We start from the raw sequence: 26,510 nt of genomic DNA, 5'->3' as shown, positions 1-26,510 counted from the left end.
GAAACGCTCTTCTGAGTTTAAACACTCTCGCTGGGCACCAGCCTCTCCAGACATGAACATTATTAAGCATATCTGGGATGCCTAGCAACGAGCTGTTCAGAAGAGAACTCCACCCCTTTGTACTCTTAAAGATTTATGGACAGTCCTCCAGGATTCATGGTGTCAGTTCCGTCCAGCACTACTCCAGACGTTAGTCGAGTCCATGCCACGTCGTGTTGCGGCACTTCTGCCTGCTCGCGAGGGCTCTACGCGATATTAAGCAGGTGTACTAACTTCTCTGGTTTTTCATTGTAGTACACTCTGCCTTTCTATAGTGAATCACCATGTAGTGCAATAATCAAGGTCATTCAGAGAAGACCCAGGAAATGAAGGAACGCGGTATTTGTATCCACTATCATACAATGAGAAGATGGTTCACAAGAAATTATGACGAAAGAATTTTACCTAATGACATACGGTACCTAAAGAAACGATTAATGTATACGTTCTAACGCATATGTGCTTCGACAATACTGAGGTATGCAGTACAAAATATAGTGACCGCACATTATTTTGCGTGCGCTCATACCAGACCATACTACTCGTATTCTTTAATAACGTACTCACTGCACCAGTGGCGTCAACTGATTTTCTTTTTCGAATATAATGAGTTCTGTGCAGTGAAGATACTGTTTAATAACGAAGATGTCACAATGTTATGGGGGTTTTCATAACACACCTGACGGGCCAAATAATATTTTTCGTACCGTACCACTCGCCATTTGCAAGTCGAAAATATCGTTCTCTTGTGTTTTGTTGGACTGCATGACCGGCATCTCGGCGCTGTTTACGTCTTCCCAGCGGCGTATAAAAAACCGCGTGAAATATTGCGCTACAAGGGGAACCGCCTGCTCACAACACCTTCAATATCGCCGCGGCGGGCCAACGACAAAGCGCCGCGGCGCGCCCTCGGCCCCGGCGCGGTGTGTGGAGCGGAGAGGCTGCGTCGGCAGGCTCGCGGCTGGTGGCTTGTGCGCGTGCGCGCCGCCGGGCGCGGCTGGTTTACTGTGCTCCGACGCCGCTATTGGCAAAATATTTTCCCGCCGACGTATGCGCCTGGCGCCGCCGAGGCAGCCCTCTCGCCAGATCGGCCTCGCTTTTCACGCCCAACGAGAGTGGCCCGGCCAATATTTATTTCACTTTTTTACTATTATTATTCGCCTCATCCATATACCCGCTCCCTCGTTCCTCTGCTCCTCCTTGCGCCGCCGCTATGCTCACGCCCCGCTCGCCGCAAACACGCGCACTAGCTCCGAGCCTGCCGCGCCCTGTATATATATATTTGTTTTTTTTTTCCCTCCCTTAGCAGTGCCTGCGTATACCGAAGCGCCGTAATGTTGGATGGAATGCACGTCATCCGTAGTCGCCTGCAGACGATGCGGGAAGATATTTGGCAAGAGAGATTGTCCTGTCTTGGGAACGTACTGCAGTGCAAGATGTCGTGAACAAAGTGCTTTTCCTTCGCTCATTTAAAGTACGGGAAATTTTTGGAATAAGCCATCGACAGTACAAAAACAGATATTTTTAGGAAGCAATAAACTGTCTAAGATGTTTTGTTGTTTTAAAATACTCCGCCCACATTTAAACAAAAGACATTTAAAATACGCTGATAAAGTGAAAGCTGTATATGTGCTGAAAAAACAGTGCCAGCACATGTTCTCACGCCCTGTTATTTAACTGAATGCATAGTTTTTATGCGTTGATTTATCTTTGTTAAAACTGTGTTCTGTTTCTCATTTTATATCAGCAAAAAGAATACCGTAAAGGTTCACTGAACGTAGTCACCATACCCGTTTCTATAACGTGAGGCTCAACAGCCGCAAAGTACTTTATAAAATTAATTTTAACCATCAGCTGTTTATTTGTCCCCTTAATGTCCTACCGGTTTCGGCTATTAACCATCCTCCAGGATGTAGGGCACAAGAGATTAGTTAAAAGCGTCCTTTGAAACTGAACGGTACCGAAATTAACTCTTGAAATTGTACAAATATCTGACATAATTTGTCTTAGCATACTGACATATCTCATGTCAAATAGGCAGACATCACAAGAACAATCAGACGAACAATTACTGGAAGAATCCCTCACCAATCAAGTTATATACGTGATATCAAGGAGACAAGTAAACAGCTGACGATTAAAATGCGTATTACAAATCAGCACACGCTTTTCTCATTTTCATTCATTTGCCGTTTTCTTCATTATTTGGCTTCTTGCGAGAAGCAGGAGACTTTTTAATAAAGAAGGATACAGGCATGCACGACCATTTAACCTCACACTGTCTACTCTCTTTGGAAAATGAGGCAAAGCTTTGATCTAACTGATAAGTCTGCTGGCCTCACGTAATTGTTAAATATTGTAGTTAGAAGTGCCAAAATTTTGCCAGACTTATTTTTTATTACAATTGAAGCTTCAAGCACTCAGATTTCAAGCAAGTATTTTAAACGTTTTTTTGTTCCTCCTTGTTACTTCTCTTTCCCACGTTGGTGGAGTCCGTTTGCCAGGGATGAAAACCGCTCTGCAGCATAGTGTTTTACATGCCTAACCTAAGTTTGAAAGCAGGTGAAATGAACTTAGTTCTTAGGAAGCTACTTTCGTGAACTATTTTACAATTGTATAAGAAAATGGACTACGTTACAGAATACTTAAAGCATGTTCACAGATAATCATGTTGATGCTTCTAAGGTGATACTGATGGTGCATGAAATGAATCATGTTCATGTGAGAAGTGATATGGAGGGAACTAGAGCGGGACCCTGTTAAACTTCAGAGAGGAGCTCTGGTAGTTATTCAGTGAGGAGGACAGATGAGAAAGAGAAAGAAGGGTGGAGTGAGGTGGTGTGATGTTGCCTATAAGAGGAATCCGTTTAACTGCAGAAAGCAGCTATTACATAGTGAGCAGTATAAAGTCACAGAGGGATAGAGTTTTGGTGGAGTGCTGTTGCTCGTGACTGGAACGACATGTATATCTCAGGACGGGTTCCATTGTTGGTTCGTGGGGGCTGGTTCAAGATCTGGCGAAAAGGATGGATAAGACAATACGGTGCTTCCAAGGGGAGACACTGGTTTAGAGGCGCAGCACGGTACCTGGATTGCTGGTTAGTGATTAGGATACTGGATGCCAGCTCTGTTTTTCGATTGATATGTTGGTTCCTAAAATGCTCCAGCCATACAACGATTACCGGAAGTAATGCACTCTCGGTGGCCTGGGGCAGAGTGCCTAGAATCGAAGTTCACAGCCGTCAAATGCCTGTGATCTCAAAAGCTCTGTATGGAGAGGATGCAGTTGACGAATGTGACAGGCAAAAATTGTTGCAAAATCCTTGAAAATGAGGGAGGAAGTACACATGTTTCAGCATGAAGTTGGCACGAGGCCAAAGCAATGTCTTGATGACTGGTGAGTCTTAAGCATAAAGTACTATTTGTGAAGCGACAGAATACTTTTCCCTGAATAAAATATTTTGAGAAAACTCACCGGATTCTCTCTGTTTTTGGCGAGATGTCTCTGTGCAGAAAGGACAGAATATCGCTGTTATTCTATGGGGGCTTGTAACGATACAAGTAGCATTACCACTTCTTATATATGTTCTCATTTCAATATCATAAGATTTTTTTCGTAACTTGTCATTACGAGTATTACCCGTGCATAGATGAATAACAGTATACACAAGGTAGAGAGGTATTAGAGCAAGCACTGTACGCTTATGCCATCTATCGGTAACAGTGATAAAAAGAGCTCACCTATCACCATAGTGTGCTGCCGCCAGACACACAAATGAGTATTTGAAACTTCCTGGCAGATTAAAACTGTGTGCCGGACCGAGGCTCGAACTCGGGACCTTTGCCTCTCGCGGGCAAGTGCTCTACCATATGAGCTACCCAAGCACGACTCGTACGACTCACACCTCGTCCTCACAGCTTCACTTCTGCCAGTACCTCGTCTCCTACCTTCAAAACTTTACAGAAGCTCTACTGCGATCCTTGCAGAACTGGTACTCCTGAAAGAAAGGATACTGCGTAGACATGGCTCAGTCACAGCCACAGACGGGGGGTGGGTGGGGGGGGGGGGTGTTTCCAGAATGAGATTTTCACCCTGCAGCGCAGTGTGCGCTGATATGAGATTTGCTGGAAGATTAAAACTGTGAGCTAGTTCTGCAACGTTCGCAGTAGAGCTTCTGTAAAGTTTGGATGGTAGGAGACGAGTTACTGGCAGAAGTAAAGCTGTGAGGACGGGGGGTGAGTCGTGCTTGGGTAGCTGAGTTGGTAGAGCACTTGCCGGCGAAAGGCAAAGGTCTCGAGTTCGAGTCTCGGTCCGGCAGACAGTTTAAATCTGCCAGGAAGTTTCATATCAGCGCACACTCCGCTGCAGACTGAAAATCTCATTCTGGAAATGAGAATTTGTTTTTAAATTTACTGTTTAAATAATGCGTTGCAGATCGTTGTATGTATTTTGTGAAACTGATTTCATGATAGTAATTGTCATGGAACTTACGTAAATACAAATTTACAGAGTCATGACTTTAGTTTTAAAACATAATCCTTCTCCGCGGAAGGGCTTTGGCGGCAGAATTACCGCCATTTAACTCTCTAGAACATTCTGTAAGTTGCTGAAAGACAGTCTCGAGTTATGTGTGAAATGGTGAACACGTATATTACGTTGTGGTGAACAAAATCGAGCGTAATTGTAATAAAATCGTTGAATGGATGAGATAAAGTTGCTACTATTAATTCTGCTGTGTTTTATGTAGCTCTTTTCGAAGAACGAAGATGTGGCTATATAAGTTTGTGGACAATTTGAAGTTGTTGTATGCTGGCTTACAGCATACATTACGTTGCAGCATGATCTGTTGTGCTAGCCAAGTATGACGATAGGAAGTACTACGATATGTAATCTACAGTTAAGGGCTGCAAATTCGTCGTAGTGTAGCAACCCTCGTTAGAGGCTATAGCAGTGCTCACCACCTGTGAAAATACTAAATTATATTTCTTTATTGGTGAAGTTCACTGTGTTAATGTATAATGGTTTTCAGTCTACGACGCCAGATTGTAAAAGCAGTGATCTTCTTTCTCTTTTTTTAAAGATATATGAGCTGGTGATAAATATAACATGTTCTAAATTTCTGTTACTGGCATCGTTGAGTAAAGCGTCGTAGTGTTACCAAAGTACTTTACCAGCTATTTTATTATAAGTAGTACTATAAATTGAAAGCAGTGTAGCAGAAAAGGACACCAAAAGGTACTGTGTAATTCTTCTTACGTACAGCAGTAAATTATTTTCAGTCTAGACGAATTCATAAATTTATTGGCTTGTGGCGAAATTAGCTTCCAGTATGAAAAATGTGCAGGATACAGTGCTATCTGTTTAACGAAAGTGGAACAACATCATTGCAGACTTGTTTCGGCTTGAAGTGTGATATTTTTTATAAAAATTACAAAGCATATTTTTATACTGGATGATCAGATATTGTAAAGCAATCCGAAAATAGTGACTGCTAGGTACACTACTAATAAAGCACCAACACGGTAGCTAAGCATCTTCAGTGCTTAACAGGTTATGTTCAGTGATTATTTCACAGTACACTTAATTAGAACATGTTTACAGTAGAGGTGTTTGGTGCAAATGAAAGCATTCTTTCTCCCGCGGTACTGATGAACCTGTAGTTTGGCCCCATTATACCCAAAACCAACGTTTTTCCCGCTAATTAACTCAGTGTAAGTGTATGGTGTCCATGTTAATCAACCGCAGTCTAACTCGTCATCTCAAAGTGCTGTCCATTAATATTCGTGTCCCCCTATTCATTGCTTTCAATAACGTTAGTTTGTCGGTTCCTTTAATTAAAATTCTAATTGTGTGGTAAGACACAAGCTTTGCATCAGTAAAGTGAATGTTAATTACTTACTACATGCGAGTGTCCGCGCACAAAAATTTACGACTCCGATCGCCGCTCACAGTCAATTATAGGCGAATATTAGGATAAATCTGGGTGAAGTGTCGCAGGCTATAGGGCGGCTATAAACTGCCCGAATGGGTTCAAAATGGCTCTGAGCACTATGGGACCTTAACCCTGAGGCCATCAGCCCCCTAGAACCTAGAACCACTTAAACAGAATTAACCAAAGGACATCACACACATCGAATAAACTAAATGGCCCTGAGCACTATGGGACCTTAACCCTGAGGCCATCAGTCCCCTAGAACCTAGAACCACTTAAACACAATTAACCAATATTAGGATAAATCTGGGTGAAGTGTCGCAGGCTATAGGGCGGCTATAAACTGCCCGAATGGGTTCAAAATGGCTCTGAGCACTATGGGACCTTAACCCTGAGGCCATCAGCCCCCTAGAACCTAGAACCACTTAAACACAATTAACCAAAGGACATCACACACATCGAATAAACTAAATGGCTCTGAGCACTATGGGACCTTAACCCTGAGGCCATCAGTCCCCTAGAACCTAGAACCACTTAAACACAATTAACCAAAGGAGATCACACACATCAAATAAATGGCTCTGAGCATTATGGGACTTAACATCTATGGTCATCAGTCCCCTAGAACTTAGAACTACTTAAACCTAACTAACCTAAGGACATCACACAACACCCAGTCATCACGAGGCAGAGAAAATCCCTGACCCCGCCGTGAATCGAACACGGGCGCGGGAAGCGAAAACGCTACCCCACGACCGCGAGCTGCGGACTCACACACATGTCGAGGCAGGATTCGAATCTGCGACCGTAGCGGTCGCGCGATTCCAGACTGCAGCACCTAGAACCTCTCGGCCACTCCGGCCGGCCCCCGAATGGGCCCTGCTAACAACCCGCCCTTTAATTCTAATAGCCCGCGTTCTGTCAGCTATCTGTCATTCCCAAAGAGAGCCCGCTTGAGCTGCTGGTATTTAGCGATCGTCTTCTGGTGACACGAGAGGCTTTAGACACGCTGCCGGCGGCCAACTAACAGCTGTGACAGATACAAAGTGGCCTTCTCACACTCCTCCAATTTACTATGTAACTGCGAAATAGCCACAGAAAATGAAATAATATCGCATAGCAAAATGTGACAGTATCGTCACGGTCTTTAATATTAAACGTTATCACTACGGGATCTTTAAATTGCTAGCACGGTACACAGCTCTCGCATGTTAGAGAGGTCACATCTTCGGCTACATAGTAAAAGAGTATCTCCACGGTGTAGTTCGAATATGGGCCTGCGATAGCTAGTCAGGCAACTGGATGGTTGAAGCTTCAGTTCGCTTCGCCATTGTAGATGAACACACAGAGGAAGTCTTCCGCTGATCTTGGGTTTCGTTGTAAGCTGCTTCTGCGCATGGAAGCCACTTGCAGGTAACATGGTTCTTGACCAAGTAAGGCAGATCAACCTGAGGAAGGTCACTACAGCTGTGTAGGTGGTGAGACTGGCAGCCTAGGGTAATGTTCACCTAAGAAGGGCAACTCAAACTAGAAACGGTTTAAACGCTGATCAACCATCTTGCCAAATCCACCTAACGCCAGGTAACCATTACAACTATGGAATAATTCAGGGGACGGTGAAGTGACAGAGAGCACTGGGTCTAAAGAGGCCAGTGTTTAAAACACCAAAAGGCAGAAGAAACCACTATAACCAAGGTAAACAAGGAAAATAGTTATCCATACCCCAATCAAGGAAGCTGTCAAAATTACACGACATGCCAGACAGCATCGGCAAGACGAGGAAAAGTACACTGCCGCAAATTACGCAAACCTCCAGGGCAGGTAACTAGCGTTTTAGTGGCCACTAGGCATTAAGATACCGCTGGTTGCACTTCACCAATAATAACACCAAATTCAAATTAATGTCAAGCACTAGAAGGCAGCTAACAGCTTCCGCCAACCTGACAGACTCCACTTGTTGCGGTTGGTCTCACTGAACCTGAGAGCAGCAACACACAAACAACAACGAGATCTCAAACAGTGGAGTTTTCACTACTGGATAAGGTTCACTCAACTTCAAACATCGTGGGATTGGGTCGTCGGCTACAGCCATTCGGTCCGACAATGCCCGCACACCGCCAGCAGTCCCAGCCTGCCCTCGCGCTGCGGACCTCCTCGCTGCTCCGACTGAAGGCGAACTGTCACACACACATGATGATTCGGAAATACAAGTGATGGCACCAAAGATAGTACCATATAACAGGCTATCGATAACCCCTGTTGCTGCCACTCGCAGACAAATAATAAAAGCTAACTCAGTGGCGCTATGAACACAAGAAGGAAAGGAGACGCCACTACCGCTATTACAAGATACCAAGTTAAGAACATTAAGAACGCGAGCTGCGCACGGCTCAACATCCCCAGCCCCCCCCCCCCCCTCCCCCCACCTAGCAGCCTAACCAAACTGAACTTTAAGATAGACCCATTATTGCTTACTGATGCGGTTGTCCTTAACCAGAAGATTAACTGAGCCAAAAATACGCATAATAGTTCATGGACCCAGGAAACGGGGAGTGAATTTACCAAGGTTTCCAACGCGCACCTCCCTCCCGGGAAAATTACAGACATACACCTGGTCTCCTTTCCTGCCCTTAAAGATCCGTTGATTACGGTTATAGGCCTTGTTTGTTGTGGGCCCTGAGAATTTTGCGCCAACACGATTCCAGTTTTCTTTGCCGTTCTGCGGATTAATATCCGCAGGAATTAGACCTTGAATTCCCCATAAGTTCGAAAGGGGGAAATTGACAGGGTAAGAAGAAATCAAGGAGACCGGAGTAGCCTTCAAACCCTCATGGCTGGCAGTATTGAAGGCGAAGCTAAGCCAAGGGTGACTAGAATCCCACTTACTGGGCGTCTTCTGATGGAAAACAATCAATGCGGATTTGAGATTACGATTAACCCTCTTCACAAAGGAGCCCTGCTGGTAGTACGGTGTGGTAGTCACGTGCTTGGCACCGTTTTAAAAACTGAAGGCTTTGAAGGGAGCCGAAAGAAAGACCGGCGCATTATCACTAACGATTTGCTTAGGGGGTCCAAAAACACTAAAAACGTTAGTTAAATGCGAGATAGTGGTAGCAGCAGCCACGTTACGACTCGGAAGGAGCCAGATAAACCTCTAGAACGCGTCAATAATAACCAATACATACCGATGGTCTATCTTGGTGCGAGGTAAGGGTCCCACATAATCGATATAGAGTTTGTGCATGGGGCAGGATTCGCGCTCAGAACTCAAGAAACAATGCCGGAGAGCGTTCTTAGGTTTGGCCACATGACATAACCGACACCGACAAACCATCTCTCTAACGTCTCGGTCCATAGTTGGCAAAGTCTGCTGTTCCTTAGTTTTGTGCAAGGTCTTATAGGTTCCTAAGTGTCCGACAATCAACGAATTCTGAAGTAAATGGAAACGGGGCGTACCAGGGTGGCTGTTAGACAGATTTTCAACTCCTTGGCACGTCCCTCCCTTTCACACAAAATGCTCTTCCTGATAACGTACCCATCCAAACGTTCCCCAGCCGATGGGAGTTCCTTAACCGGTCCCCAGGTGGGGTCCTGATTCTGATGCTCGGCATCATCACCAAACAAATGAGGGATCTCGCCTAACACGACACAACTAAGATCGCCTTCCTCCGTTTCTTGGACGCGCTCACTGGGTGGATGTTCAGTGAACATACAGCTGAGGACGTCCGCGAGCACATTCTCAGACCCCTTTATGTGTTTAACCTCGAATTGAAACACTGAAATGTCTACTGCCCACCTGGCGATAATGCCAGCTGCACATGGTCTGGTTAATAACCCAGCTTAATGCTTGATTGTCGGTTTCTAGCTGAAACACTCTATGCTAAAGGTTAAAGCGATACTTCTACAACGCGAACAAGACGGCCAATGATTCACAGAAATTTGAGCTCGGCACTGGTTAACCGACGAGACGCGTAAGCTAACTGCTACCTTTGACCCTCGAGCACCTGGAGGAGGACGGCGGAAATTCCCGCAATAGATGCGTCTGTTTGTACAATGAATCTTTCATTGAAATCCGGCACTCCGAGAACTGGAGGATTGGCTATAGCTGCTTTAATGTGCTCAAACGCGGATTCTTGGGGAGGTCCCCATTCAAAACGCACCCCTTTCCGGCGCAATTGATTTAAAGGAGCCACCACCTGCGCAAAATGAGGGACAAAACGCCTAAAATAATTCGCCATACCTAAGGTCCTAACGATCCTACGTTTCTCAGTAGGCCGCGGGAGAGATCTTAGTCCGCTCCTGGTCAATGCGAATGCTCTGGCCTGATACTAGGTGACCTAAGAAAGATACCTGCTGCCTGGCTAATGTCAACTTACTGGGGTTGTTAAACCGTCTCCCTCCAGTCTAGCAAAAACTTGCTGAATGTGATCCAAATGCTCCTGAAACGAACGGCTATATATTACTAAGTCGTCCAAATAATTATAAACACAGACTAATTTCAAGTCCCCAATAATATTATCTAGCAAACTAGCAAGAATGGCTGCGCCAGTGACCAAACCAAAAAGAACCCTGTTAAACTCAAACACATTCCAATCGGTACAAAATGCAGTAACATGCTTACATTCCTCGGCTAAGCGAATCTGAGCACAGAAAACCAATTAGCTTCGGCGAACCATAGTTCATACCATAGTGCGAACTATAGTGTGTACCCCAACTCTGTGTCAGGGTCCCTTCTATGTGGCCTGAATTCGAATCCCTATCTATGTCAACTCATAGCATTTCTTCATCTGCAGCCGCCGATGACTTATTGCCGCTAATGCTACTTCGCATGTCTTGCTAACTTGAAATCTTGTCTCCTTCTTACTGAAGTAATTACTTATACGTGTTTCGACAGCTTGTTTAAAGTTGGACTCCCAGTACGTGGAGGCAGGTGAAAGGATCTTTGTCTCTCCTGGTTCACACTATGTACCATGTCAAGACATTGTTCAGCGGGAGCAGACTTTTCTGGCTGACGAAATTTCGTGTGACTTCTAAATTCATCTAACTTTAGCAGTGTGACAGTCTGGTCAATGTACGATTTCCCACACTGGCACTGAATTCTATACACTCCAGTCTCCTAAGACCTAGGTTGTCTTTGACAGAACCCAGCATCGGCCGTAATCGTGCTGTGTGTTTCTTAAATGTTATTAAAGTTCTTGCCAGTGAAATTCTATTCATTTGAGTTTCGTTAGTGTTGCAATAAACTGGTCCTAATTGCTGAGACTTCGTATTCCTTGGTGCCGGCCCTGGCAGCCGAGCGGTTCTAGGCGCTTCAGTCCGGAACCGCGCGACTGCTACGGTCGCAGGTTCGAACCCTGCCTCGAGCATGGATGCGTGTGATGTCCTTAGGACAGTTAGGTTTAAGTAGTTCTAAATTCTAGGGGACTGATGACCTCAGATGTTAAGTCCCATAGTGCTCAGCGCCATTTGAACCATTCGTATTCCTTGGTAAAATATGTATGTCGAATTTAAGTATTTTAACATATTTTGGCTTCAGTGTTGTAGGGATATATCATTACTCATTAAGCCGTTTGTGCAGTGGCTAAGCATACTATCTGGTTTCGCCAGTCTATGTTCTTGATTTGTATAATTGTCTGCTAACGAGGAATGCCGTATCGCCACTGGAAAGTCTTCCTGATACTGCTTAGTACTTCAGATTATTTTGGTAAATTTTTCGTCCTGCCAACGCGCGGGTATCTTTGTTTATATCTTTTTTCTTTACGTTTTTGAATTGTCATCTTGCATTCATGCATCAAGAACGGTATATTGGCGTGGCTCGGCTTTAACTGCCTTGTTCACTAATCGCCAGTGCTCCAACTACTAAACTGTGCGTTTTGTAATTTAAAGACTTAATCTGTTTTGATAACAAACTACTGTTCAAGTGTGCATAATCCTGTAACCCAACTACCTTACAACTCCCCACCCAGCTCCTTACCGCTTGAAAAAGCGCGGGAAGACAGTACAAAGGGTCATCAAAAACAGAACAAAATAACTAGATATGTACTCAAATTCTCGTGACATTATTCAGTAAGTGTGAAAGTAACGTTAGCCGTGGCATATATCCATGGATGACTTGATGGGATACCGATATAAATCTTTTTTCAATGAACAAAGCATCGAACGGAACAACATATCTACCCTTTGTCAAAAAGTGATACGTCTTCAGAGCTAAAAATTCATATAATGCGATATTACGCCAAGGCACGCTACAAATAACGCCCTCAAGATAAATTCCTACTTTTTACAGCTTAGAAGGGCCCACCTCAGTAAAATTTACCTTAATGTTTTAACATGTAATTACTTTCCTTACTAGTAATTCAGGCATTCAGCCATTAATTGTTTGTAACATTACTTGTGGCCTTTATCAGACAAATAATTTTCAATTCTGTCTTGATAAGGCCTTCAGCCGTCACTGTAGTTTGTTAAGATTGTTTTAAAAACGTGTTTTAGTATTTTTTATGTGTAATTGCCATCATCACTTGTAATTCAGGCCTTCACCCGTTGAGTATTCTGTAATTGCCTGTGGCCTTCAGCCGACAAATAATTTTAAATTTTTTCTTAATCAGGCCTTCAGCCGTTGATTGTGTGTAACATTGCTTGTGGATTTAGCAACTAATAATTACAATTGTTTCTTAATAAGGCTGTCAGCTGTTACTATAGCTTTTTATAATTTTAGGTTGCTTAAGAAGAAAATACCTTAGTATCTCTTAGCATGTAACTGCCTTTCTCACTTGTAATTCAGGCCTTCAGCTGTTGAGTATTCTGAAGTTGCTTCTGACCTTCAGCCGACAGATAATTTGAAGTCTTTCTTAGTAAGTCCTTCAGTTGTCAGTGTACTAAATTCGTTCAAAATGATTGAGGAAAATTATTTCTTCAAATAAAGTGTATGAGTTTACTGTAGGCAACGGTATCTGACTGCGGCTCTATCCACAGTCGTTGCCTTAACCTGCCTTCCCCTGACTACCAGATCACATTCGTATCAGTTTGTGCTAGGGTTACATTGGCCTACGAACCAGATGGATTATCCTGTACTTCCCTTAAAGTAACCTAGAGCCGAGCTATTGACCACAGAACATAAAACTCAGTAGGACACGGAGCACGTCTGTCACTGAATACTAATTTATATGATCTAAATACGAGGTGCGTTCAATAAGTAACGCAACACTTTTTTTCTCTGAAAGCAGCTTGGTTTTATCCAACATTGCAACACCATATTATTCCCCACTCTTCTGCCTTGCGATGACCTTACATTACCCCTCTGGGAAAGTCTGCATATGCTACGGTCGCAGGTTCGAATCCTGCCTCGGGCATGGATGTGTGTGATGTCCTTAGGTTAGTTAGGTTTAAGTAGTTCTAAGTTCTAGGGGACTGATGACCTAAGACGTTACGTCCCATAGTGCTTAGAGCCATTTGAACCATTTTTTGAAAGTCTGTATACCTATATGGTACGAATATAATGGTCGAAGTCTGAACACACGTCTTGCTGTATCAATAACTCCCCGTCATCCACGAATTGCTTCTTCTGGAGTGCACTCTTCCGGTGGACGTCGGAAGCTGCGAGATATGGGCTGTAGGGTGGATGAGTAGTAACAGTCCAATGAAGTTTTGTGAGCTCTCCTAGCCTCGTGGGTGCTCAGACTTGGATGAGGTCTTGCTTTGTCATGGAGAAGATGACGTTTGTTTGTATTTTTGTGGCGACCAACACACTGAAGTCGTTTCGTTGCTATCCTGACGGTAGCACTCTACAGTTCAGAGTTGATCGTAGCGCCTTGAGGGATAACGTCAAACATTATCACCCCTTCAGAGTTCCAGAAGACAGTCACCATGACTTAACGGGTTAGGACGCGGCATTTCTTCGGAGGAGAGCCGATGTGGCGTCAGTCTATGGAATGACATTTTGTTCCGATTCTAAGTGATGAATCAGTGTCCATCGGCCGTGGCGGTGTTCCACGAAAGATATTCACGATCGTCCTCGTAACGCGTCATCAATTCGGCACAGATGGTTTTCTGTTAGGTGGCGAGGAACGCAGCAGCACACGCCTTTGTGTACCCCGACTTCTGGACGACTGGGTCGACACTACAGAGAAAGACGTCCCGTTGAGTAGCGAGGTGTTTGACTGAGATGCGTCATCACCTCGAATGAGAGTGTCCGCACGTTTCTACATTGCAGAAGTCACAGCTGTGTATGGCTGACCGGCATGAGGGAGTTTGGACGGGTTTGTGTGACCTTTTTGCGATAGTGACAGATGCCTCGCCAAAAGACTCGCCGTGCTTTTGTTCACTGCTAGGACATTCAGCAAGTGCCTATGAGTATCTGCGATGATCCAGTATCCTACCTGAAGAAACTCTGCTTGGAACGCACCTCCCTTAAAACACTATTTTTTTTAAGGCTTCAGATAGCGACGCCACACACCGAAACCTCATGAAACTATAGGGGTTAGATCGGGAATATTCCACGATGTGCCACAAAAAACTCCTCAGTTTTTCAACAGAAATTGGCCGAGAAGGAACTTTTTCACTTCTTATTGAACAATACTCGCATACAGAAACGGACGGTACACTTTCAAAGAATCAATTAAGAATGGAATTGTTGCCTCACTACATAGCCCACAATACGGCCGCGCAATGGTTCTTGACCAGGCTGATTCCTCCAGCGGTAGCGTAGATAGCAGTTAAACTACAACCTGCATGACGGTACCAATAATATTCCACAGGCGAGACCGCTGTCTTTCAGCTATGGTCGGCCCAGCAGAGCGGTCACACATCCTAGGCAAAACAGGACCTCCAACTCTCCACTCTGTTTTCAGCAAGTCACCCCCCCACCCCCTCTTTGTTTGACTAGCTTTGACTAGCACGCCCCTATATCATTGGCCTCCGCTACTTACACACCATCTTGAGGGCAGGCATCCTCCGGTACCGCAGCAACAAGGTCAGCGGCTTATACAGGGCAAGTACAATAGTTTACTGAGAGACAAGGATCTCACGGGGACACGGCAAAAACCTCACCAGCTTAAGCTGTAACCGGCGGGAGTGGCAACGTATGAGAGGATTCCACAGCATCTTGGTTACCAGTGGCGACTTTCAGCTGGGTGATGTAGCGGTGGACCAGGAATCTCACTGGAGACATGATTTGGATCACCCTGTACCGTACCAGAAACCGTGGTAATTCCTTAAAATTAACCTTCTCTTGGCTCTGTGCCCAGATGTTCTTCAAGTAGACTCTGTCTCCTGAGCGTCTCCTGTTATACCAGATGGCCAGCTTCTACTGTGCAAGCCTGATATAATTTGTCTGAGATTCCAAATTCTTGTTAATGACCTTAGGCTCATTATCTTCAGTAAGAATGCCATTGATTGTCAAAACTTTGGAAATTGGTGAGTTAATAGGGAATGTGAACGTAAGTTAGGACGGGTTGGTCCTATGAGTCTCACACAAGGCCGTGTTAAATACGAAAGTAAGCCAAACAATGGACTTATCCTACATAGTCGGTGACTTCCCATGCTAGTTGATCATGGCCGACTTAAGAAATCGGTTCACAGGCTCTGCGAATTTTTGTGGGTAGTGTGGGGTGGTGGTTGCATAGCACTTGTGAGAAAGAATGTTTTAAATTCACGGGGTACAGAAACCTGGTGCACTGTCGCAGACAAGAATATTCGGGATCCGAAAGATGGAGAAAGCAGGACAAAGATGAATAACAGGTGTACTAGTAATACCTGTCTTACTCAGCAATAGCCAAATATAATGAGAGGAGGTGTCAAACACCATCAGCTTTTACAAATTAGCTTGTTTAGTATGGGGTAGGAGGCATACACATTTGATGAACGCCTCGTCCATAAGGTGCTCTGCCCTAAGGATCCCCATCTCGACTTTGTGGCTGGGTTTCACTTTCAAGCGTTCCTCACACTGCACCACTGATTTACAGATGTCACCATTTAATGTAGGTGTAGTGAGGTGCACTTTACCCATCACAATAGTCCTATACACGGTGATGAAAGAATGCTGCACTTCAAGGTTGGCTTGAAATAAAACAAAAGTTTATCTAGAAGAATCAAATCAGGTTCATTTCATTTTAAAAACACAAGTATGAAAACGAGGAGCTGTCAACCCTGCCACATTGAGCAGTGCGTCAAAATTTGCAGAGGAACGTGTGTTGCCGCTGGTACCAGCGTCGTAGCTCACTGTGTAGACTGCTGGGACATCGAACCCACATCCACCGTGGAGCTATGGTTCGAATCTTCGCCAGGTTCCTTCTTTTTTTTTTTTTTTTCGACGTCCATTCCCTACTTCTCGTCGTTTATAAGCAGGACATCATTTCGTCACATGACAATAACTTATCTCGTGGCAATGGGACGCATTAAACTGCGTGCATGACCGCGCAGTGCACAACCATAACCAGTCCTGTCAGGTTCATGGTGGAAGGCTTTCCGCCGGAGTACACAAAGATGTACACTCCTGGAAATGGAAAATAGAACACATTGACACCGGTGTGTCAGACCCACCATACTTGCTCCGGACACTGCGAGAGGGCTGTACAAGCAATGATCACACGCACGGCACAGCGGACACACCAGGAACCGCGGTGTTGGCCGTCGAATGGCGCTAGCTGCGCAGCATTTGTGCACCGCCGCCGTCAGTGTCAGCCAGTTTGCCGTGGCATACGGAGCTCCATCGCAGTCTTTAACACTGGTAGCATGCCGCGACAGCGTGGACGTGAACCGTGTGTGCAGTTGACGGACTTTGAGCGAGGGCGTATAGTGGGCATTCGGGAGGCCGGGTGGACGTACCGCCGAATTGCTCAACACGTGGAGCGTGAGGTCTCCACAGTACATCGATGTTGTCGCCAGTGGTCGGCGGAAGGTGCACGTGCCCGTCGACCTGGGACCGGACCGCAGCGACGCACGGATGCACGCCAAGACCGTAGGATCCTACGCAGTGCCGTAGGGGACGGCACCGCCACTTCCCAGCAAATTGGGGACACTGTTGCTCCTGGGGTATCGGCGAGAACCATTCGCAACCGTCTCCATGAAGCTGGGCTACGGTCCCGCACACCGTTAGGCCGTCTTCCGCTCACGCCCCAACATCGTGCAGCCCGCCTCCAGTGGTGTCGCGACAGGCGTGAATGGAGGGACGAATGGAGACGTGTCGTCTTCAGCGATGAGAGTCGCTTCTGCCTTGGTGCCAATGATGGTCGTATGCGTGTTTGGCGCCGTGCAGGTGAGCGCCACAATCAGGACTGCATACGACCGAGGCACACAGGGCCAACACCCGGCATCATGGTGTGGGGAGCGATCTCCTACACTGGCCGTACACCACTGGTGATCGTCGAGGGGACACTGAATAGTGCACGGTACATCCAAACCGTCATCGAACCCATCGTTCTACCATTCCTAGACCGGCAAGGGAACTTGCTGTTCCAACAGGACAATGCACGTCCGCATGTATCCCGTGCCACCCAACGTGCTCTAGAAGGTGTAAGTCAACTACCCTGGCCAGCAAGATCTCCGGATCTGTCCCCCATTGAGCATGTTTGGGACTGGATGAAGCGTCGTCTCACGCGGTCTGCACGTCCAGCACGAACGCTGGTCCAACTGAGGCGCCAGGTGGAAATGGCATGGCAAGCCGTTCCACAGGACTACATCCAGCATCTCTACGATCGTCTCCATGGGAGAATAGCAGCCTGCATTGCTGCGAAAGGTGGATATACACTGTACTAGTGCCGACATTGTGCATGCTCTGTTGCCTGTGTCTATGTTCCTGTGGTTCTGTCGGTGTGATCATGTGATGTATCTGACCCCAGGAATGTGTCAATAAAGTTTCCCCTTCCTGGGACAATGAATTCACGGTGTTCTTATTTCAATTTCCAGGAGTGTATAAGTCAATATGCTTCTGGTGCTGGCTGCATCAGATAGCTGCTGCGGATGCTGCACATTCGTGTGCTGCACGGTAGCGATAAAGGCACCATCCCGATACGAACGTATTCGCAGTTGTGAATATGGATCAACGCCTTCAGGTGATCGGTAATCTTCGTTCACAACTAATGGACAGAGGTGGTCCAAGGACCAGACGCAGTCTACAAACGGAGGACGCGATTCTTGAACAATCACCTCGGTGAGGTAGCTGTGATGTTGCAAGGCGGACTGGTTGCTGAAGTGTTGCCCAGTGAAGAACAGCGTCCACATTCTTACACATTAGCTCCACATCAGCGGCCAGAAGACCGCAGACGACGAGTACAGTTTCGTGTATGGTTTTTGCACCACGTGGAGGATAATGAACGTCTTATAGATAAAGTGATATGGACTGATGAATGTGGCCTGTTCAAAAATGGTTCAAATGGCTCTGAGCACTATGGGACTTAACATCTGTGATCATCAGTCCCCTAGAACTTGGAACTACTTAAACCTAACTAACCTAAGGACATCACACATATCCATGCCCGAGGCTGGATTCGAACCTGCGACCGTAGCAGTCGCGCGGTTCCGGACTGAGCGCCTAGAACCGCGAGACCACCGCGGCCGGCAATGTGGCCTGTCTCTTGAAGGTGTTTCCATTTTTGGTCAGAGTACAAAGAACATGTCACCAGTGAACGTGACTTTCAGGCAAGCTTTGGCATAAGCCTGTAGGCTGGAATCGTGAGAGGTGTGCTTTGTGGCCCTTACCTCCTGCTGGGGAAGTTGAATGCGTATCTACGTTTATTTGCACTACTTTGCTTGACGCGTTAAAAAACTTTCCACTTGCTGTTTGGCGGACAGCTATGGTTTCAGCATGGTGGTGCACAGCCTCAAATTGGAATGAACCTGTACAACTATTTAACTGAAGCGTTACCGTTTTGGTCGTGGAGATCCAATGTTCTGGCCTACACTTTTCCCGGACCTTAATCCACTACATTTTTTGTTTATGGGTACATTTAAAGGAACAAGTTTATCGTGCTCCAATCACGGATGTACACGACCTAATAGCTCTGGTGCATGCGGCAATGGTCGACGCAGATGTGTTGCCTATTCTCCAATACGGTCTAGCGAGTGGTGAATTATTTGCAAATGCAAGGTGGCCGCTTTGAACGTTGCTTGTACTGGCTCTCTGAACATAAGTCTGAACGTCAAACGTACAGAACTGAATTATTGTGCGTAGCATAACATGCAATCTACAGCAGCCTACCTATTGTGTATTTTGTACCTCATAGGATAGAGACGATGTTACTGTATCCACTATTATTTTATAGTGGGTTTATCTGTGCCGTGGACAAAAGGAATGGGTCATTTGCTTTTGTAAGAAGATCATGTTATGTCTTAATGTTTGAACAAGATACCATCGTACTCTGGTGGTATAAAGTGATTACAATTTGATGCTGTAACTCCCTCGTCATTGTTTGGTCTTACTGAGCTAGTGGGACAGTCCCGGCATACCAAAGAGTTCACGCTACCCGTTGGAGACCTTGCAAGCAGTTACATCGTTGCCAGAGCCTTTTTTTTCTAAACCAAGTTTCTGTTAAACCTACTGGCAGAACAAGGTTTTGCTAGTTACACTTTTATCCTGAACTGGGATGAGGAATCGCGTGCCGACCACCAAGTGTGGATTTTTTTCTCCACCCTGTGTGTAGTTACTTTGTTTTTTAATTTTTGCCCTCTTTCTTATACAGCACATGTAAACTTGCATGTAAAATATCCGTATTAGCTATTGTGGAAGTACGATGCCCAGAGGAATTAAAGCGAATGTAAAATCAGAGGAGCAGAGAAATGATACAATACCAGGATTGTTGAGTATAGAACGAAATAATTGCGTTTCCTGAAGTGCTTGGTGGCGGTATGTAATTATTGTAAAGGACAGTAAGAACTGATTCGGTGTGGAATGTGAAGCCAGTTGAGTGTAGAGAACTGAGTTATTTGGAGGGATGTGTTATTGGTTTATTGGGCTGATTAATGGTTGGATGTACAAGACAGGTACAAAATGTTGTAGTAAATGACACTAATAAGTAAGAAAGTGTCGCCGGAAGAAACTGGTAACCCTCAATATAGTAAGCATTAATTCGCTGGCGTCATCTGTTCCGTTTTCGAGTACAGCACACGTTGGTGAAAATAGCTCCGTGTGTATCGCTACAATATGCTGCCTCTCAGTGCTGTGCCTCTAGGGTTTTACGTCCTTGAATTGGAATTTAACTTAATATCTAACATGTAGAAACGAAAATTGTGCCCTTGTAGCTTAACACTTTCTTTCTGCTGACACATTCAGCTATTGCCGTGGAATACTGTTAGAAATAAAAGCAGATATATGAAGGAAAGCGCTGCAGTAAATATGGCTAATGACGTACTTTATATTTGTTCTTGGTTCGATTTGTGAGAGTTACGAAAAGCTACAGTACTAAACACTAAGAATTAATCATCGATGTGGAAGATGGTGTACAGCGATGACTGTCTAAGGTCGAGTTTTGTTGTTTTAAGATGCTACAGAACGTGTTTTATGGTATGATATACTTATTCAGAGAAAGAATGCTACGATACATGGAAATAAACAGTATGACACCATACAACCCTGAGGGAGGTTTTTACAAAGTGGTGAAACTTATTAATGTGATCCGGATCCAATGTTAAGATTAATCTAAAACAAGTGGAAAGGGATGAGGCGTACGTAGAAAGTGGTTATAATGCCAAATTCAGTTTATTCCATACTTAATTCGTCTTAATATTTGAAAGTTGCTTCCTACAATATCATCCAGAAGACCCATTAAAATACAAACAAGCAGTGGATAACGATCGGAATCAAAACTCCATAGAATAGAAAGAGAGAAAGTTACGTAAAAGATAGAGTAAGTGAAGACCTGACATTACATGCATACTAGAAAAAAAATATTGTAGTATTTTAAGGAGAGACGCTAAATTGTTCAGAAGTCATGTGGTTGATGGAATTTGAAATAGAGTTCTGAAAAGTTGTTCTAACTTAATAAGTAAAGTGATGTAAGCAGTGCTTAGTGATAAAAGCACAGCATCACTAGCACAAGAAATTTTTTTCAGACTGGATAAAATATACAACTGTTAAATCAGTTCATAAGAAAGGCGACAAGACATAACTTAAAAAATTGTCGTCCAGTTTACACAATGAGTCATTTTTTGAAAAAAGTATTAACGAAAGTGATGTATTCAGAGTAGTCGCAAACTTAAGTGAAAACAATTTCCTCAGAAACTCACAGCTTGGATTCCAGAAGTGTCACTCAACTGAAAATGCTATTTGTACTTTCACTCATAAAATACTAAGAGCCTTAAACAGTAATATGTCGCCAGCTGATATTTTTGTGATCTTCCCAAGGCGTTTGATACAGTATATCATGTTACTCTCTTAGAAAAACTCAAAGTTTTTGGAATGGTTGGTCTTATGCGCAGCTTATGTGAATCATAATTAACAAAGAGAATGCAGAAAGTTGTAATAAATAATCCAGACAATTTCGGAAAGGTAGAGAACTTTAGTGAGTGAGGAAAAAAAAACCACGTCTGTTCCGTATATATGTGAATGACCTTCCACCTAACATTCAACATGGCAAATTGGTACTTTTAGCAGACGATATTAGTGTTATGTTAAATGCCATTAGAGAGAAGCAACAGATGAGTTGGTAAGTGATATCGTCCAATGATTATGAAGTGGTTCCCAGTAAATGGACTCTCCCTTAAATTCTGAAAGAACACACTCATTCAGTTCCGTACAACCAAAAGTTGTACCTACAACTGATGTAGCACTTGAGCAGGAGTCAGTAAATAGGATAGAAGGCGTATAAATTTCTGCTTGTGCATATTAACGAAAACTATAACGAAAGAAGCATATTACTCGGCTTGTCAAACAATAAAGTTCTGCCACTTCTGCTCTTCATACAACTGCTAATCCTGGAAACAAACGTATCAAACTGCTGGCATGTTTGACATATTTCCATTCAACATTATCTTGCGGAATATCTTTCTGAGGTAACTCATCACCTAGAAGGAAAATATTGATTACATAAAAGAGGGCAGTAAGAGTAATGTGTGGTATTCGCCCACGGACGTCATATACGTACCCCTTCAAGGAGCTAAGAATTTTAAATGCGTCGTCAAAATACATATATTCGCTATAGACGTTCGTCATGAATAATCCATCACAATTTGGGAACAACAATGATGTACACACTTGAAACACTAGAGAGAAAAGTGAGCTTTATTACCCATTGCTAAAGCTGTCTGTGACCTAGAAAGGAGTTCAGTACGCAGGAAGAAAAATTTCTGATCAGTTGCCCAATAACAAAAAATATCTGACAACTAGCAAAGCACGTATTAAATCTAATTTAAAATCAGTTCTTCTGGACAACTCCATGTATTCCATTGAAGAATTTCAGCTTAAAAAACGATAGCCGGAAAAAAAGAGTGTAGTTGCAGAAGGAGAACTAAGATAATAATGCGTTCATTGATGCTAAGTCTACTCATGTATACACTGTCTGTAAACTGACTCGTTCCCCATCATTCCGATAAACGAATCGTTTAAACGATCTATGAAACATCTAACGAACTATTACAGAATACGCATTTAGATTTGCCAAAAAAAGACTAAGATAATGAGGACTAGCATAAATGAGAGCAACAGCAAATTTAGTGATTTCGAAGTAGTTGAAATGAAACAATTCTGCTAGCTTGGAAGAAAATTACTAACTACTTAACTAACAAATTGGAAGATCCTTTACTTACAGTGCCTGTCAATAAAAACGAAGCACCAAGAAGGGGAAGAGTAAACTAAATGAACTACATGGGCTGAGTTGGTATGCGAAGGTGTTTCAGTTATTATAAAATAGAGTCGAATTAACATCGTGTTGCGGCCACATGTAGTAAGCGTTGCTTCACGCAGTGGAGAATGGCAAACCAGAGGCAGCCAGCGACCGAGGCGTTGAGAAGTAAGCGCGGCACAGATAGCCTTGCTTACAGAAGCAGTCTACCAACCGGCTGACGCAAGGATGCACGCAGACCGAGCGTCGAGCGAAGCCTGGAGAGTGCTGGGTATGGGGAAGTGAGTCCAGCACGCTAAGTTATGCTGCAATATACTGCGGGAGTAATAACAAAAAGCTATCACCGAGAGTAAAAAACGTCCCCCTGCCGGATATAAATAGTGGAGAGCAGGCAGCAACAGACAGAAGCCATTCGGAAGCACTTCGGATCTGAGGACGGACGTGGTCCGTGTCCGAATGTTCAATCTTCGTAGGCGACGATTTCGGAAATCTGTTTCAGCTCGCAGGAGTCATCCGTTCGCCACCAGATGTCAACATCAGCTCTGATGGCCGGCCCGAGTTCGGTTGGCAACATGGCTGACTAACTACAGAGAGAACTTCCAGCAGGACCGGCCGCAGCGCGGTCACAGACCGAAGTTAAGCGCTGTCGGGCTGGGCTAGCACTTGGACGGGTGACCATCCGGTCTGCCGAGAGCTGTTGGCAAGCGGGGAGCACTCAGCCCTTGTGAGGCAAACTGAGGAGCTACTTGATTGAGAAGTCGCGGCTCCGGTCTCGTCAAATGATATACGGCTGGGAGAGCGGTGTGCTGACCACATGCCCCTCCATATCCCCATCCAGTGACGCCTGTGGGCTGAGGATGACACGGCGGCCGGTCGGTACCGTTGGGCCTACTAAGACCTGTTCGGATGGAGAGTTCCACGAAAAGAGCGTCGCCTTCCCTCCAGGGACTCCCAAGGATCTCAGTAATACTTGCGTGTTGTCCGAATTTATCAGTAACATATCTAGTAGTCTTCCTCTGAATCGCTTTGATGTCTTCCTGCATGTGACCTTATTGGGGTCCCAAACACTTACGCTGTGCTCAACAACAGTTCTCACCACCGTCCTATATTCGGTCTCCTTTACAGATGAATCACACTTTTATAAAATTCTGCCAATAATCCGAAGTCGACCATTCGCTTTCCCTGTCACAATCCTCACACGGTTGTTCCAGTTCATGTCACTTTTCAACTTTACATCCTGGTATTAAAACGACGTCACTGTGTCAAGCAGGAAGCTACTAATGCTGTATCAGAACATTAAAAGTTTGTTTTTCCTACTCGTCTACATTAATTTACATTTTTCCACATTTAGGGCTAGCTGCCATTTATCACACCTACTGGAAATTTCGTCTAAGTCATCTTGTGTCTTCCTACAGTCACTCAACTGCGGCTCCTCCCGTACACCACAGCATCATTAACAAACACCGGCAGATTTCTACCTACACTATCTGCCGTATCACATAGGAGTGTGACTCAAATGAAAACCTTCAATTTGTAATAACAAATCGAAATTTCACGCCGTTATCCTGTAAGTTGGTAAGCGTGCTACGAACAGCGTGCAGAATGGCCTGTAGGTGGCAGCATAGTGCAGATGCACACATACCGTCGCAGTATCAGTACTTGCGACTTGCCCCAGGAAGAAAAGCGTTCTGTTATTCGGTTTTTGCGTAGTGAAGGTGTGAAACCTATTGAAATTCTTCGACGAATGAAGGTTCAGGGCGGTGATGCATGTTTGTCACAGCAGCAAGTCTACGAATGTAGTAGGAAGTTTGCAAATAGTTTGACTTCAGTGGAAGATGCTCCTCGTCCAGGTCAGGCACAACGAGTTGTGACTCCAGAGAAAATTGCAGCAGTTGAAGCCATAGTGAAGGAAAACAACCGAGTGACACTGAATGACATTGCAACATGTTTACAGATTAGTCATGGGTCAGCACACCACATTGTGCGTGATGTGCTCCAGTTTCACAAACTATCTGCAAGATGGGAGCCACGTCAGCTGACTCTTGAAATGGGAGAACGACGTGTTGATGCTTGTGAAGAACTTCTTCCGCGCTTTGAACGAGAAGGTGATGGCTTCCCTGCAAGAATCGTTACTGGTGACGAAACCTGGGTTCACTTCCACCAACCGGAAATGAAGAGAGCGAGCAAGAAATGGTGCCATTCCTCATCACCAAAACCAAAGAAGTTTCGAACAGAACCATCGGCAGGGAAGGTCATGCTGATTCTCTTTCGTAACGAAAAAGGCATCATTTTGGAGCATTACATGCCTAGAAGGACCACTGTCATCAGTGCATCATACACAGATCTCCTAAAACATCATCTGTGACCTGCAATCAAATCAAAGCGACGTGGATTTCTGTCAGCAGGTGTCCTTTTGCAACATGACTACGCAAGGCCCCCCACACTGCCCGTACAACAGTTGGAACAATCACAGACCTGCATTTTGAGTGTCTTCCTCATCCACCGTACTCACCAGACCTTTCCCCAAGTGATTTCCATTTGTTTGGACCACTCAAAGACGCAATGGGAGTAAAGAAGTTCCATTCTGATGAAGAGGTACGCCACGCGGAGCGTGAGTGGATGCGCGGACTACCAAAAGAATTTTTTTCCAAAGGAATATATGCACTTTGTAAGCGCTGGAGAACTTGCGTTGAGCGTGGGGGAGATTATGTTGAAAAGTTGTACCACTTCTGCACAATAAATAATATTTTTAAAAAATTTAAGGTTTTCATTTGACTCACCCGCATATGTATACAGAAAGCAGTAGCGGTCCTATCACTCTTCTGTGGGGCACTTCTCGCGTCCGTAGACCGTCGTAATTTAATATATTATTATTGTTATTATTATTTTTTGATTGTTGCCGACTTACGTGGTGGGCCTTAATAAAAATGATATTCCATTTAATTTTGATTTTCACGATTAAATGCTTTCCTGAAGTTCTCCTTTTTAACAATATTAATCTCAAATTATTTGTTACGTTAATGAATGTTAGACTCGCTGCATCTTAAAACATGAGCATACAAGCTGAACAATGTAATAAACTTTTCATATTAATATCCTCTGCTAGTCAGTTCACTTTAAAGGAGAAGATCTTTAGTTATTAATTAAAATTGCGACCCACACACGCGCGAGAGTATTTTTCTTACCTCCGTTAACCATTGTATTGTAGTCGGAGTCCCGGCTCTGGCTCTCGGCTATGGTACTGAAAATAAGAATCTTAAATCTAAGTATTTTCTGCAACGTCGGGCGGCTGTGGAGAAAAATTAATATTATGTTAATAGCGGGCGAGTTTTCCGCTTCCGCTAATTTTTCATAAGTTAATATCGCCACGTAATGGCGTCGTTGGCTGCATCGGCTGCTGCGATTGTTGAGCTGTAAATTACTTGAATGCAGGTTAATTCAAGGAAGGCGGACATGAAATCGGGATCACCTGTTACAAATTAAAAGTGCACAATAATATTAAATCATTATATTATATGCTTAACTCATACAAATATGCTTACATTTGCCAGCACTCGAAAGATGTCCGTCGGTACACAATAAAGACAAGAGAAGAAGTCAAGACGACTAAAAAAATCAACAAAAGAGCATATCTTGTCGTCTCTTTAGATCACTTTGTTATATTTCTTTGCATTGCATTTCTTTGCATTTCTCGACAGATAAATTATTGTTTTACGGCTACATGAAAAAAAAATATATTATTAAATTTAGGAATGTCTCTTATTTATAA

The sequence above is a fragment of the Schistocerca nitens genome, chromosome 7 (genome assembly GCF_023898315.1).
Source record: "Schistocerca nitens isolate TAMUIC-IGC-003100 chromosome 7, iqSchNite1.1, whole genome shotgun sequence".
Lineage (NCBI taxonomy): Eukaryota > Metazoa > Arthropoda > Insecta > Orthoptera > Acrididae > Schistocerca > Schistocerca nitens.
Note: the sequence above shows the minus strand (reverse complement) of the source record.